The following is a 12,264-nucleotide window of genomic DNA, read 5'->3' as shown; positions in this document are numbered from 1 at the left end:
GTCTAGGAGCCTTGGTGCCTCCTTCAATGAGTTGGCAAGGCAGCCTACTCCACCATATTTGCACGTCCTAGGTCCTTCTATCATTGCACCTATTACTGGGACTACAGAGACGCTCCCTTCGTTAGTGGCATCATAAGAGCCAGCTGCTCCAGTTATACCTGCATAGTCTACAATAGCTCCTGTTGTTGATCCGACCTAGACAGCTTCAGCATCGCTTCTAGCTACAGAGGGTCAGATAGCCTAGAGCTCTAGTTTAGATGATGATGGCAATCAGTTCCAGCTTGCTCCTCGTACCTCAGCGCCCGACTCGTCCGCTGCAGCCCCGTCGACTGACCCTTAGGTTTTGTTGTTTGACGCCAAAGGGGGAGAGGGTTTGAGTATGCTAGACTTAGGGGGAGCGACTTAGAGGGAGCTTAGTTTACTTATACTATCTATTATATTTGGTTTTTATGTGTGACACACTATTATGCATTCGTCATGTGTTTACTTTTTATGCATTAAACTTCTTATGTGATAGTGATATCTACGTGATTGTGATATATGACATGCGTGCTCTCTACTTTGAATTATTTACATGACATATCAGTTGTGCTAAGCTCATTTGCTCTTGCTTCCATGTTTTACTCCGATGCGAATGAGCTTTGTTACTTGTACTCATGCTTACTTCATATTCTTTGAGCACATCATGTTGGCTTGGGTCATATAAGCTTGCCTAACACTTTTGTTCTTATTGCCAAAAGCTTATATGAATCAAGCTTGTTAAAAACCTCATCTCTTTCACATACTCAAGGTAGTATTGTCATCAATCACCAAAAAGGGGAAGATTGAAAGCATCTAGGCCCCTAGTTGGGTTTCGGTGATTAATGACAATACATGATTATTGTGACTAACGTATGTTTTGCAGAGGCAATTAAGTTAAGTCATGGTAATGGAGATCGATTGGGCAATCATGGTGGTCATGCCCCTATGATGGAAATCATTTCGGTTTTTCAAAGGATGGATGGCAAGGTTAAGGATGGACTAGTTCTAAGTGACGTTTGGAGTTAAAGAGACACTTAGAGTAGTTTAGGACTTTGTTTTTCCTTTGGCCATACTATTAAGGGGAGTATGGATGGGTAGCTTGACCTAGGTGAGTCTAGTGAGTTGGGTGTAGTGCACACTTGCTAAATCTAGCACTAGGTAGCTCCAAAATAGCCCTTAGATCCAATGGAGCAAACTTCATTCACATATGATCAAGAGTTAGAAGTGAATGGAGGGTCAAATACTGACCAGACGCTGGCTACGGTTTGACCAGACACTGGCTCAGGGTCCGGACAGTTCATTTAACTGAGGTGTTTTTGTCTGGTGCGACCGGACGCTGAGAGGTCAAGTGACCGGACGCTGAGGGCCAGCGTCCGGTCGACTCCAGTAAGGTTCTAGAGAGGGATAATCTTGACCGGACGCATCCGGTCACACTATAAACACTGGAGTTCGGGGTGAACTGACCGACGCGTCCGGTCAACATGACCGGAGCGTCTAGTCACCCTGCAGAGGCACATAACGGTTCGTTTTTCAGCCCATGTTATAAATACTTCCTCCATTCGTGTGTGGGGGTACTTTTGCTCATTCCAACAACTAAGAAACACCTTTGAGAGTGCTAAGAAGAGCAAGATCCTAGTGAGGTGATTGAGATTTGAGAATCCCAAAGAGAGCCCTCATTAGTGAGATCAAGCGTAGCAAAGTGTGCATCCACCCTTCTTATTAGGCTTGTCGTGGTCAAGTGAGAGTTCGTGCTTATTACTCTTGGTGATCGCCATCACCTAGATGGCTTGGTGGTGATTGGAGAGCTTGGTGATCATCCGGCGGAGCTTGTGGATGACCCAACTCAAGTTATGAGCGGTTGTGGGTGATTCACCGTGATGGAGTGTCGAAGAATCAACCTGTAGAGAGCACTTGATCCTTGTGCGGATCAAGGGGGAGCTACACCCTTGCGTGGGTGCTCCAACGAGGACTAGTGGGGAGTGGTGACTCTCCGATACCTCGGCAAAATATCGCCGCGTTCCTCCTTCTCTCTTTACTTTGAGCATTTACTTTTAGCAATTCAATTCTTGTCATTTACATTCCTAGAATTGCCATGCTAGAGTAGGATTGGAACTTAGGGTGCTAAACTTTTGTGCGTTAGATCAATAGAAACACTTTCTAGACACAAGGGGTTAATTTGGCTAATCGTAGAGTTTAATTATTGCAAAGAAATTTAGAATTAGCCCAATTCACCCCCCCTCTTGGGCATCTTGATCCTTTCACAAGGATCCATTCGTATGAGAAGAGGGAAGGGGAGGGGTTAAATATAAAAAACATGTCATGTTGGCTTGCTAAATCAGCAAAAAAACGTCTATGTGCTTTGTATACTACTACACAAAAACTTAACCGAGGCGTTTCCCAAACAGCTCATCTAGGCCCGGTAATGGGTTCCCAGTATATATACCAAGAGCACAGCAAACCCTAACTTCCATCCTCACCTCCTCTCACTCAGTCGCAGCGGCGCCTCATGCCCCTGACGCCAACACAGCAGCACGCCTATCTCCCTCCCTCCACTCTCTCTGTCTCTCTGTCTCTCCTTCCCTCCACTCTCTCCCTCCCTACCTTGGCGGCCCTCCCCTCCTCTCTCGAGAGCGGCGTCCCTCTTTCTCTCCCCTCCATCTCCCTCTCCCCTACAGCTGGTAGGCAAGGCTCGGTGGCATGGTGGCCAGATCCCGACAACCGGGCGGCCGAATCTTGAATCTGCCTCCCTATCTCTGCACGTGGGGGCGGCGACGGCGGGCCTGTCCCTCGGCGACGCGTAGAGCATCCACCGATGGCGCGACGCTTGGGGAACTGGCGGCGGCGCGGTGAGCAGGACGCGGCGAGCGTCCAGAAGCAGGTCTCCTCTCTCTCTCTCTCTTAGTCTACTCTCTCTCTCTCCCTGTCTCCCTCTCTCGCTCTTGGTCTCCTTGCAGATCCAAGGAAGGCTGAATCTGGTGAAGGGTGGCCGGATCCATGGTAGGCGCCCCCCGGCGGCTGGATCCGGTGGAGGGCGATCAGATCCATGGCGGGCGTGCCCCCCAACGGTGGATCTAGGGTGGGCTCGTCCTCCAGCAGTGGATCCAAGTTGGGCGCGGTCTCCGGCGGCGGATCCAGCGACAACGGCCGGCGGCTGCGCGTGGATGGGCTCGGTGGGCCTGTCCATGGGTTTTTTCTTTTTTATTTGATTTACCGAGGCGGGCATCCAACCGCCTCGGAAAAGGTTACATTTACCATGACCTTTGGTCCGAGGCGTTTGCGATGCCCGCCTCGGTTAACCATTTTTGCCCTCCTCGGTAAAGTTTTCTGCAGTAGTGGTATAGAACTATGGTGTACCACTTAACAAGTTTAGGGACCTATAAATCTATTTTCAAAGTTCATGGAACTAAGTGACACACCCTTACAAGTTTGAGGGCTGCTAGTGCATTTAACTCAATGGTTTATATGCACATAATAATTATGGTCCCACTGAATTAGAATACCCTAACTCCTTAACTTTGTCCTCTCTCTTGCATGGCACATTAAGAATTGCACAATAAATGAGTCCTTCCACATTTTAGGACAAAGGAATATTATTTATCAATTTCCATAACTCAAGTACAATACTTGGAACTCTTGTAAGAACACATTGTTTTTTCTTGGGTCACCTGCAATCCTGAATTCTCAAGGATATGTCCTCAGTGATGATGATGGCACAGTCCAACCTTGGAACACAGTTCGAATGATATTATATTGTGCACATTAAGTAATAGACTATACAAAAATAGCTTATACAATTCTCACCTAATATGAACATAGTAGTGTAGGATATTTATACATAAATAAATTTATATAGCGGTAGGTACTTACTTCCACATTTGCTTCCATAAGGCAACGGTTTGTGGCAATCTTGGGCAAGATGAACAAGCTTAACAGCGCTTATTACAAGTTCATCCCATGAGGTGCGTTTGTGACATATACTCATCCCATGAGGTGCGTTTGTGACATATACAAATCATGTCTACCCGGATGACATATTGCCGACATGAGTCATTTGGAAAGATATAGGCACCACGAATTGTGATGGAATCCTTGCATATCCTCTGAACAATTTGTTTCTCTCTGTAACAGCCGTATCACCGGCAGCATGATGTGCAATGAACAAGATAAAAACTATAGCAAGGATTGACACGAGTTGCACATTTTCATTTTTGGCCACTGTGTTCATGTTGTGTGTTCGGGGGTTCTAAGATCAAGGGTTGCTAGGATGTTTTCCTTCAAAGGATAACAATATCTCCTTATGTATGCCATGCTTCAACTGCACAATGCTATTTATAGGGTCTAAATATCGATGTTTATTACAAATTAATGTCCAAGAATCCAATAACTTGTGGTTCATCATTTAAATTAAATAAGAGAGATAGATAGATAGATACTCTCTCCATCTATAAAAGTGTCATTCTCGTTCCTAAAAAGTTAGATATTTTTAACTTTGATAAAATATATATAAGAAAATATTAATATTTATGATATATAATTAATATTATTAGATAGATTGTTAAATATAATTTACAATAAACTTATTTAAAGATACAAATACTACTATTATTTTATAAAAATTTAGTAAAACTCCGATAAAATTTGACCAGCGCAGAGTTTACGGGACAGAGTAGATAGGTACGTTCGCCACCAGCACTCCTGGAGTACGTGACTAGTACGTCCTGGGGCTTTGTTTAGATTTCAAGTTTTTTCACTCTCTTTTCATCATATTAAATTTTTGGACACATACAAGGAGTATTAAATGTAGATAAAAAAATAACTAATTACACAGTTTGATTGTAAATTACGAGACGAATCTTCTAAGCCTAGTTAGGTCATGATTGGATAATAATTATCAAATACAAACAAAAGTACTATAATATCAAATACTAATTTCTAATCTCAATCTAAACAAAGCCTATGTCCTACTACCTGGCTGGCAAGCTCTGAAGCCGAAGCTGCACGGAAGTGTCACTTGTCTAGCTTGTCCTTTAACAGGCTCTGCCCGACTGCCCCCCTAGTACCACGGACCGACCGACCTCCGTTCATCCAAACCCCGATACCCGGATGGGAGTACTAGACTACTAGCATCCACCTCAATCGATACAGGCATTCGAACTATCAACTAATGTACAATATTTTTTTCTCATAATAAATAAGTATTAGCCTATTTATTATGATAGAATCGTCTAATCTAATGCCCTCTCAAGAATACTTGTCTTTCATTAGACACTGAGTACCTAAGAGAGTGCACTAAATCGTACCATTATGTCGAGCATACCCTTAGAGAACTAAAAAATCCACATTTTTCTATCAGAATCATAAATGAGGGTATAAAGCTTGCAATATTCTTAGTCATTTCTTACATTACTTTATTACAACATTAGGGTACTTAAACAAGTTGAATACAATAGCGGAATTAAGACAGATTTACATGTAAAAGAGTTTATACATTTTAGCTTCACATTTTTATCTTGCAGCGGAGAACAACATACGATCAGAGTTACAACGGAAATAAAAATTAATGGTGAATCATTAACATAGAGAACATTTATAAACCAGATATGATGACATATCATAAAACTTTTCTTCTAAAAACTTTTATTGGGGGTTATAAATAAACACTACGGTCGTAGTATGAAAGGAATCATCTCTGAGCCCACAATGAGGTTTTCACACACAAGAGTCAGCTCTATGTATCCTTCGGTCACCTGCAACAGGGAGAATAAAACCCTGAGTACTCAATTGTACTCAGCAAGACTTACACGACAGGAGAAAAATAAGACTCCAAGGATATGCAAGGCTATCTGCCTTGTGAGTTATTGCATCTGCAGAAAGCATTACTAAACGTGCGTCCTTATATTCAATTTTATTAGCAGTCATCATTAGTTCATTAACTAACCATTCTATGTAAGCACATATGCTACTTTCAAGCAGGTGGTAAGCAATCAGAACCATCTTACCATCTTTCATATTCCAGTTCTTACTACAGTGCTAGACCATAGCCAAGTCATACCGTCTCACAGAAACGACGATTCACAAATTAATGTATCCTAGCTGGATACTCCAAAACACACGTCTCGCTTGTACCCTAGGCACAAACGAGGCTAACCCATTCCACTCCTTGTTGAGGGGTCCAGGTCCCCGGCCAAACTTAGACTCCAAGCCCCCACACTTGAGATCCGGTCTCAGTATGGTGCTCAGACCTCCACCTTTTCTCGCCTCTAATCAGTCGGCCCGAAAAGAGCTAGAACCCACAACAAGAGCGCAACGAGCCTTTCCGCTCTTATAAGCAAGTATGTGCTCAGGATAATAAGTCTGTGACCGGACTACCATCCACAGCAACGGACGGTCCTCAATCGACACAAGCGAAACAAGTGCAATCCGAGCCTCGCTCGAATGCCTAACCAAGTCTAAATCCAAAGTATCATTCCATCCGATCTCCAATTATCCTTCATATATATTCTATGTCATATGAATATAATAACAACAATAATATCTTTTCTATCTCTCACGAGTGACAGGTAATCACTCGACTTCTACCGGATCCTATAGCATAGCAATCTACACAATCCTGACATACTAGTAGGACTCATAGGGTAATGATATATATGCAAGTGGTTTTCATCCAACTCCTTAAAACTTAATGCACAAACATAAAATAAAGAGTAGAATAATAGGGGTTATGCACCGGGGCTTGCTTGGACAAGATATAACCAAGGATTAGCATTCTAACGGGGCGACACGATCACCAAGGCTCCATCTTTTCTGCTTTTCCGGTCGACTCCACGATCCATCGTTGTCCCTATTATGATATACGTAGACGCAACGCAGAAAACGTAATTAACCAACGACAACTGCAACTCTAAGAATACGATTACACCTCTCACGCTAACGAGCTAGCTTTAACGGCTAACGCACTAGGCTACGTATCCATGTTGCCGAATAAGGCGTTATTTCCCAACAAATGTTTATGTTCTACCATCCCGAGGTGTTTCGGCATTTCATTGATTTAATATATATATATATATTCGAACTAGGGCTTATTACCTATCTTAGCAAACTAATTATTATAGAGCTACAAAAATTACAGTGAGCACCTAATAATATTAGAAATTTATTGTGAAATTTTTAGAGCCAACACTGTTACCAATTTATTACAAAAATTCCAACAAATTTATATCTTAACAATATTAAGCATCTCAATTTAATTAAATAACTCTTGAAAATACTATGAAATTATGTGAACAAGATATACTAGCAGATAGATCATGATTTTAGGAACCTAACAAAATTAGTTTCATAATTTTTTGTCAACTACACAAATTTATATTGCATTTACAAGTTTGCCTTAGAAACTAAATTGAAAAATACTTAGAAAAGGAAAAGGGCCGGTGACAACCACTTCGGCCCGGCAACCCAGCGGCCTATGCGCGAGATGGCCCACAGCGGGAAGCCCGCGTGCTGGCACTTAGCAAATGAGCCCTCAGATTTTTCTCGAACCATGACTAAGTGCTAATACTATTTCTTCCTTTGTTTGATGAATTCACTTAACCCCCTGGATTTTTCCAAATTTCCCCGCACGCACCCCCCGGCCACCCCGTGCATGGCGGCGCAATGAGTGGCAGCACTAGGCGTCCAAGCCGGCCACCAGGGGCCTATGCGGATCCATTTAGCAGGCCAGTCGCCATCTACGGCTAAACGCACCAAGATGGGTGGTAGTTAGGGGCTCGGAGGCACACCAGTGCGAGCTACAGCGGCGAGCGACTATCCGCAGCAGCGGCGTGATCGTTCTGACGAGAGAGGAGGACGGAGGGGGAGGAAAAGTGGTGCGCGAGCACCAGTGACATACCATGAGTACAACCAACACATCCGTGAAGTGGGAGAGACCCCGTGCGGTGCTGTCCACGTACGACCGAGCGGGACGGCGGCGCTCCACGATGGACACCGATGCGTCACCACACCATCGATGAGCATCCTGGCCAAAATAACATGAGCACCAGATGAAGGGAGTCAAGTCGAGCTCAGGGTTACGAGCAATCGAACTGCTACCACTCCTATATGCCTTACCTCCCAACCTACTGATTCGGTGGCGCCCATGACCAACGATGAGCAAAAGGCCAAATTGCCGGTCGGTAGGTCAATGATCGAGCTTGAGGGGGAAGAGACGGCTAGCCTACTTCCTAAGCTACTCGCTAGAGCGAGGAATTATACGATGAAGCCGCTAGCGCTAGGAGGAAACGAGGAGTGGTGGCTCAGCACACCGTGTGGTCATGGAGAGGGCACATGAGCGAACCCGAGCAAGTTAAGATGGGTGGCTCCGCTCGATGGTGGCAGTGGTACGAGCCTGTGCGTATGGACGATGAGACCTCGAGGCTTGGCACGAAGCGCTCGGAAATGGCATGGCCAGATCTGAGCAGGGCTCCCCAGTGTCGGCTAGCGAGGGCAAGTGAGGCAGGGAGGTATCCCATCGCCCCTGTGTCCGGGGTCGTCGACCTATACACGATGGGCAGCGACACATGCTCAGAGACTCGACGCGGTAGGTAAAATGAAGGGCGAGGCGAGCACCATGACGGCAAGGCGAGCACCACGTCTGTCTTGACCACACGTGCAGCTCAGTGGCTAGATGTTGGTGCGCGCACACCGTGGTAGTAGGACCAGACCGCAGCCAGCCGGGTTGGACAACGCAAGGCCAGGGCACAGCATGGCATCGACCTAGCACACGAGCTAGCCAGCGACCGTAGCTCGGTTATGACGTGAGTCCGGCGCCAACAATGTTGTGCCCGCGGTGACCATGAACTCAGACCGAGCGACTGCTATTGGTGGTGTGCACCCATTTTAAAGTGAAGCGAAAGCTATTAACGATCACAATTGAGGCCCAACTAATTTCCCTATCCTAAAGTCAACATTACCAATGACCTAGCAAAGCCATCGCCATGGCTAGAGAGCAACCAGAGAGGGGGATAGAAGGATCCCAACATGAGCTCGCCACGCTGAACGTCAGTTCTCGAACAGAGCGTCGACAACATGATTACAACACATTCCAACGAAGTTTGGGGAATTTTTACAGGAGCAACGCGACACCTAACGCAACTACAACCTACCCCATGCAGCCGTGCCCAAGAGCTTACTTAGATGCAACCAACAATACAAGAATATGAAACTAGTGTTTAAATATTTTAGTTAGAATTTAAACGCCAAAATGACATTGTCTACTACTATTTCAAACTTAGAAAAGACAAGAGTTCAGTTTGAACTTAACAACCATGAACACTTTTACCACAATTTTTAAAAGGCCTAATCTTGATTAACTTCAACCAACAAGTACTCCATGCAATAGTCCATACTTTATACTAAATTATAGGAACAAAATATTTAAGCACTATTTAATTACTTTGCTCAATATAACTCGCTAAAAATAGTACTTTAACATAAGTTCATATCTTGCCAACTTAATGAAAATGTTGATTTTAATTCCTAATTTGATTTTTTGAGCTCCCAAGAACATTAGTTAACACGTTTATTTTTCAAAAATTAAAGTTGCATTTTCACCTACACCACTTGCTCATCATCTTTACATAAGCACTATACACAAGTTACATTTTTTCTGTTTATAGAAATTGTTTTTTGTACCAAATAATTAAAACTACTTATTTTATTCTTCTTGTTAGGATTTTCATTAGCACATTTACGCACTGAGTAAATTAATTTAGATATTTATTTGATTTCTCTCAACCATAAAAGTGAGTCGCACAGGGTTTGTTTATCATTTCATGCGTGTTTTAAAATTTTAAAACTCGAGAACTTGTTTTGTTAATTTCTCTTAGACCTTAACCTAGGTGCTAAGCAAGCTTGTACTTATCAACCGTAGAAATCATCAGCCGAACAACTCCTTGCAATACGTGCATGCAGTCTGCAGAGATTTGCAAATTTCAAACCGAAATACCCGCGTCCTACTCCTATCATTTGCTTCCGTAATCTGGTGTCGGCATCGATTTATTAGCGGGCTAAAAATTTAGGTGAGACATTCCAACCTCCAAACCGCAAAGAATTTTTGTCACCGCTGCGAATATTGATTGAACACATTACAATTTGTTTTTTCTGCTGTTTCTTTTAATCTCAATTCAGGACGGCCGCCCCTGGAGTAAAGGCATCGTTTAAATACGTAAAGGTGTAAAGTTTTGGGTGTGGTGTCAGATAGAGTGTCGCATTAAGATGTTCGGATATTAATAAAAAACTAAATTATAGAATTCGTCAGTAATCCGCGAAACGAATTTATTAAGCTTAATTAATCTATTATTAGCACATGTGTTACTATTGCACCATATTATCAAATCATGGGCTAATTAGGTTTAAAAGATTTGTCTCACAAATTAGTCGCAAACATTTACCTTGCGGTGAGGTGGTTGTCGGCGAGGTCCAGCTGCGTCAGCTTCTGCCAGCGTCGAACACCTTGCGGCAGACCGCCGGACAGCGAGTTGTTCCTCAAATCGAGCCGGCCAAGCGTAGAAATCACTGCTAGCGACGCCGGCAGTGTCCCGGAGAACATGTTGTTCGCGGCCGACAGCTCGAACAGAGCAGGCAGGGTGCCGATCTGCGCTGGCAGCGCGCCAGTGAAGCGGTTGTCGGAAATGAGGAGCTGCGACAGGTTCTTCGCCATGGCGATGGTGGGGTCCACGGCGCCGGACAGCATGTTCCCGGCGAGCTCCAGGAGGTACAGGTGCGGCAGGGCCCACAGGCCTTGCGGCACGGTTCCGGACAGCCGGTTGTTGGGCAGTCGCACCCGCGTCAGTGTCCGTCATTGCCCGAGCTCCGCCGGGATGGGACCGACCAGTTCGTTGTTCAGTATCAGGAGCTGCTCCAGCTTCCCGGCATTGCACAGAGCCGCCGGAATAATGCCGGAGATCCGGTTGTCCGACAGGTCCAGGAACTCGAGCGGGTAGTTCTTCCCGAACTCCGGCGGCAGCTCCCCGACGAGACGGTTGCTGAAGAGCCTGAGGTCTGCCAAAGCGGGCGCCTGCCCTAACGTCGCGGGCAAGCGGCCGGACAGTTCGTTCTGGTACAGGTGCAGGCTCTCCAGCCTGGGCGCGAGGAACACGTCCGCCGGTATCTCGCCCGAGAGGCCCTCCGGCACGCTCCCGGTGAGCTGATTCGAGTAGAGCTCGATCTGCATGGCGTTCTCCATCCTCCGGATGCTCGACGGGATATCGCCGGTCAGGTTGTTCGTGAAAAGGTCCAGGTTGACGAGGCCGCTGAGGCTCCCGATCGACGGCGGGATTTCCCCGACGAGGCCGCACCCGGCGAGCCACAGCAGGCGGAGCCGTGTGGCGCCGGAGACGTCCTCCGGCAGCGGCGACGGCGCGAAGGGATTGTACGCGAGGAGGAGCTCCTCGAGCGCGGTGACGTTGAACAAGAACCCAATGAATGAATCGGAGAGGTCGTTGCCGGCGAGGCTGAGCGAGGCGAGGGAAGGGAACCCGGCGCCGTAGGCTCCTGGCACCTCGCCGGAGAACGCGTTGCCGGCGAGGTCGAGGTGCGTGAGCGACGGTAGCGCGGCGAGGCAGGGCGGCAGGGGCCCGGTCAGGGAGTTGTATGAGAGGTCGAGATGGACGAGCGACCCCAGCGAGCAGAGCGCGGACGGGAACGTGCCGGCGAGGGAGAGGTTGGAGAGGAGGAGCGAGGCGACGACGGCTGGGGCATGGGCATCGGAGACGGAGGAGCGGTTGGAGGAGCAGAGCAGGTGCGGCCAGCGGCAGGGCGACGGGGAATGTCGCGGGTCCCAGGCGACGAGCGCGGACGCGGGGTCAGAGAGGGAGGACTTGGTGGCGAGTTGCGCGGTGAAGTCTGCGGGTAGCGCGGCGGAGGCGGCGGTGGCGAGGGGGAGGAGGCACAGCAGGCGGAGGAGGAGCAGGGGAGTCATGGGGGAGGTGTGGTGTGGAGGGAGAGTGGAGCGGCGATGTGGTGTGGAGCGAGTGGGGGCTTCCGCTTAACTGTCATCATCAAGGGGGTGTGGGGGTTTAAGCACGCGATATGGGTATGTGAAGCAGTTCGGCTCCCCAATGACACGGTACATCGGCTTCGGCTTCGGCTCGGCACGTTGCAAGGACGCGATATGGGAAGCAGAGCATCCCTGGCTCCCCGCGAATTTATCAAAAAATGTATGTTTTGCATAATCATTACTTTACTAATTATTAAATTGTTACACTG

General features: G+C 46.6%; 1 pseudogene; it reads right to left on the bottom strand.

Moving 5' to 3' along the window:
* Positions 1 to 5,645: 5,645 nt before the first annotated feature.
* Positions 5,646 to 12,054, bottom strand: LOC136502323 (receptor-like protein kinase HSL1; annotated as a pseudogene).
* Between the last annotated feature and the right edge of the window lie 210 nt (positions 12,055 to 12,264).

Source organism: Miscanthus floridulus, chromosome 13 (genome assembly GCF_019320115.1).
Source record: "Miscanthus floridulus cultivar M001 chromosome 13, ASM1932011v1, whole genome shotgun sequence".
Lineage (NCBI taxonomy): Eukaryota > Viridiplantae > Streptophyta > Magnoliopsida > Poales > Poaceae > Miscanthus > Miscanthus floridulus.
This window is presented reverse-complemented; position numbering and strand designations above follow the sequence as displayed.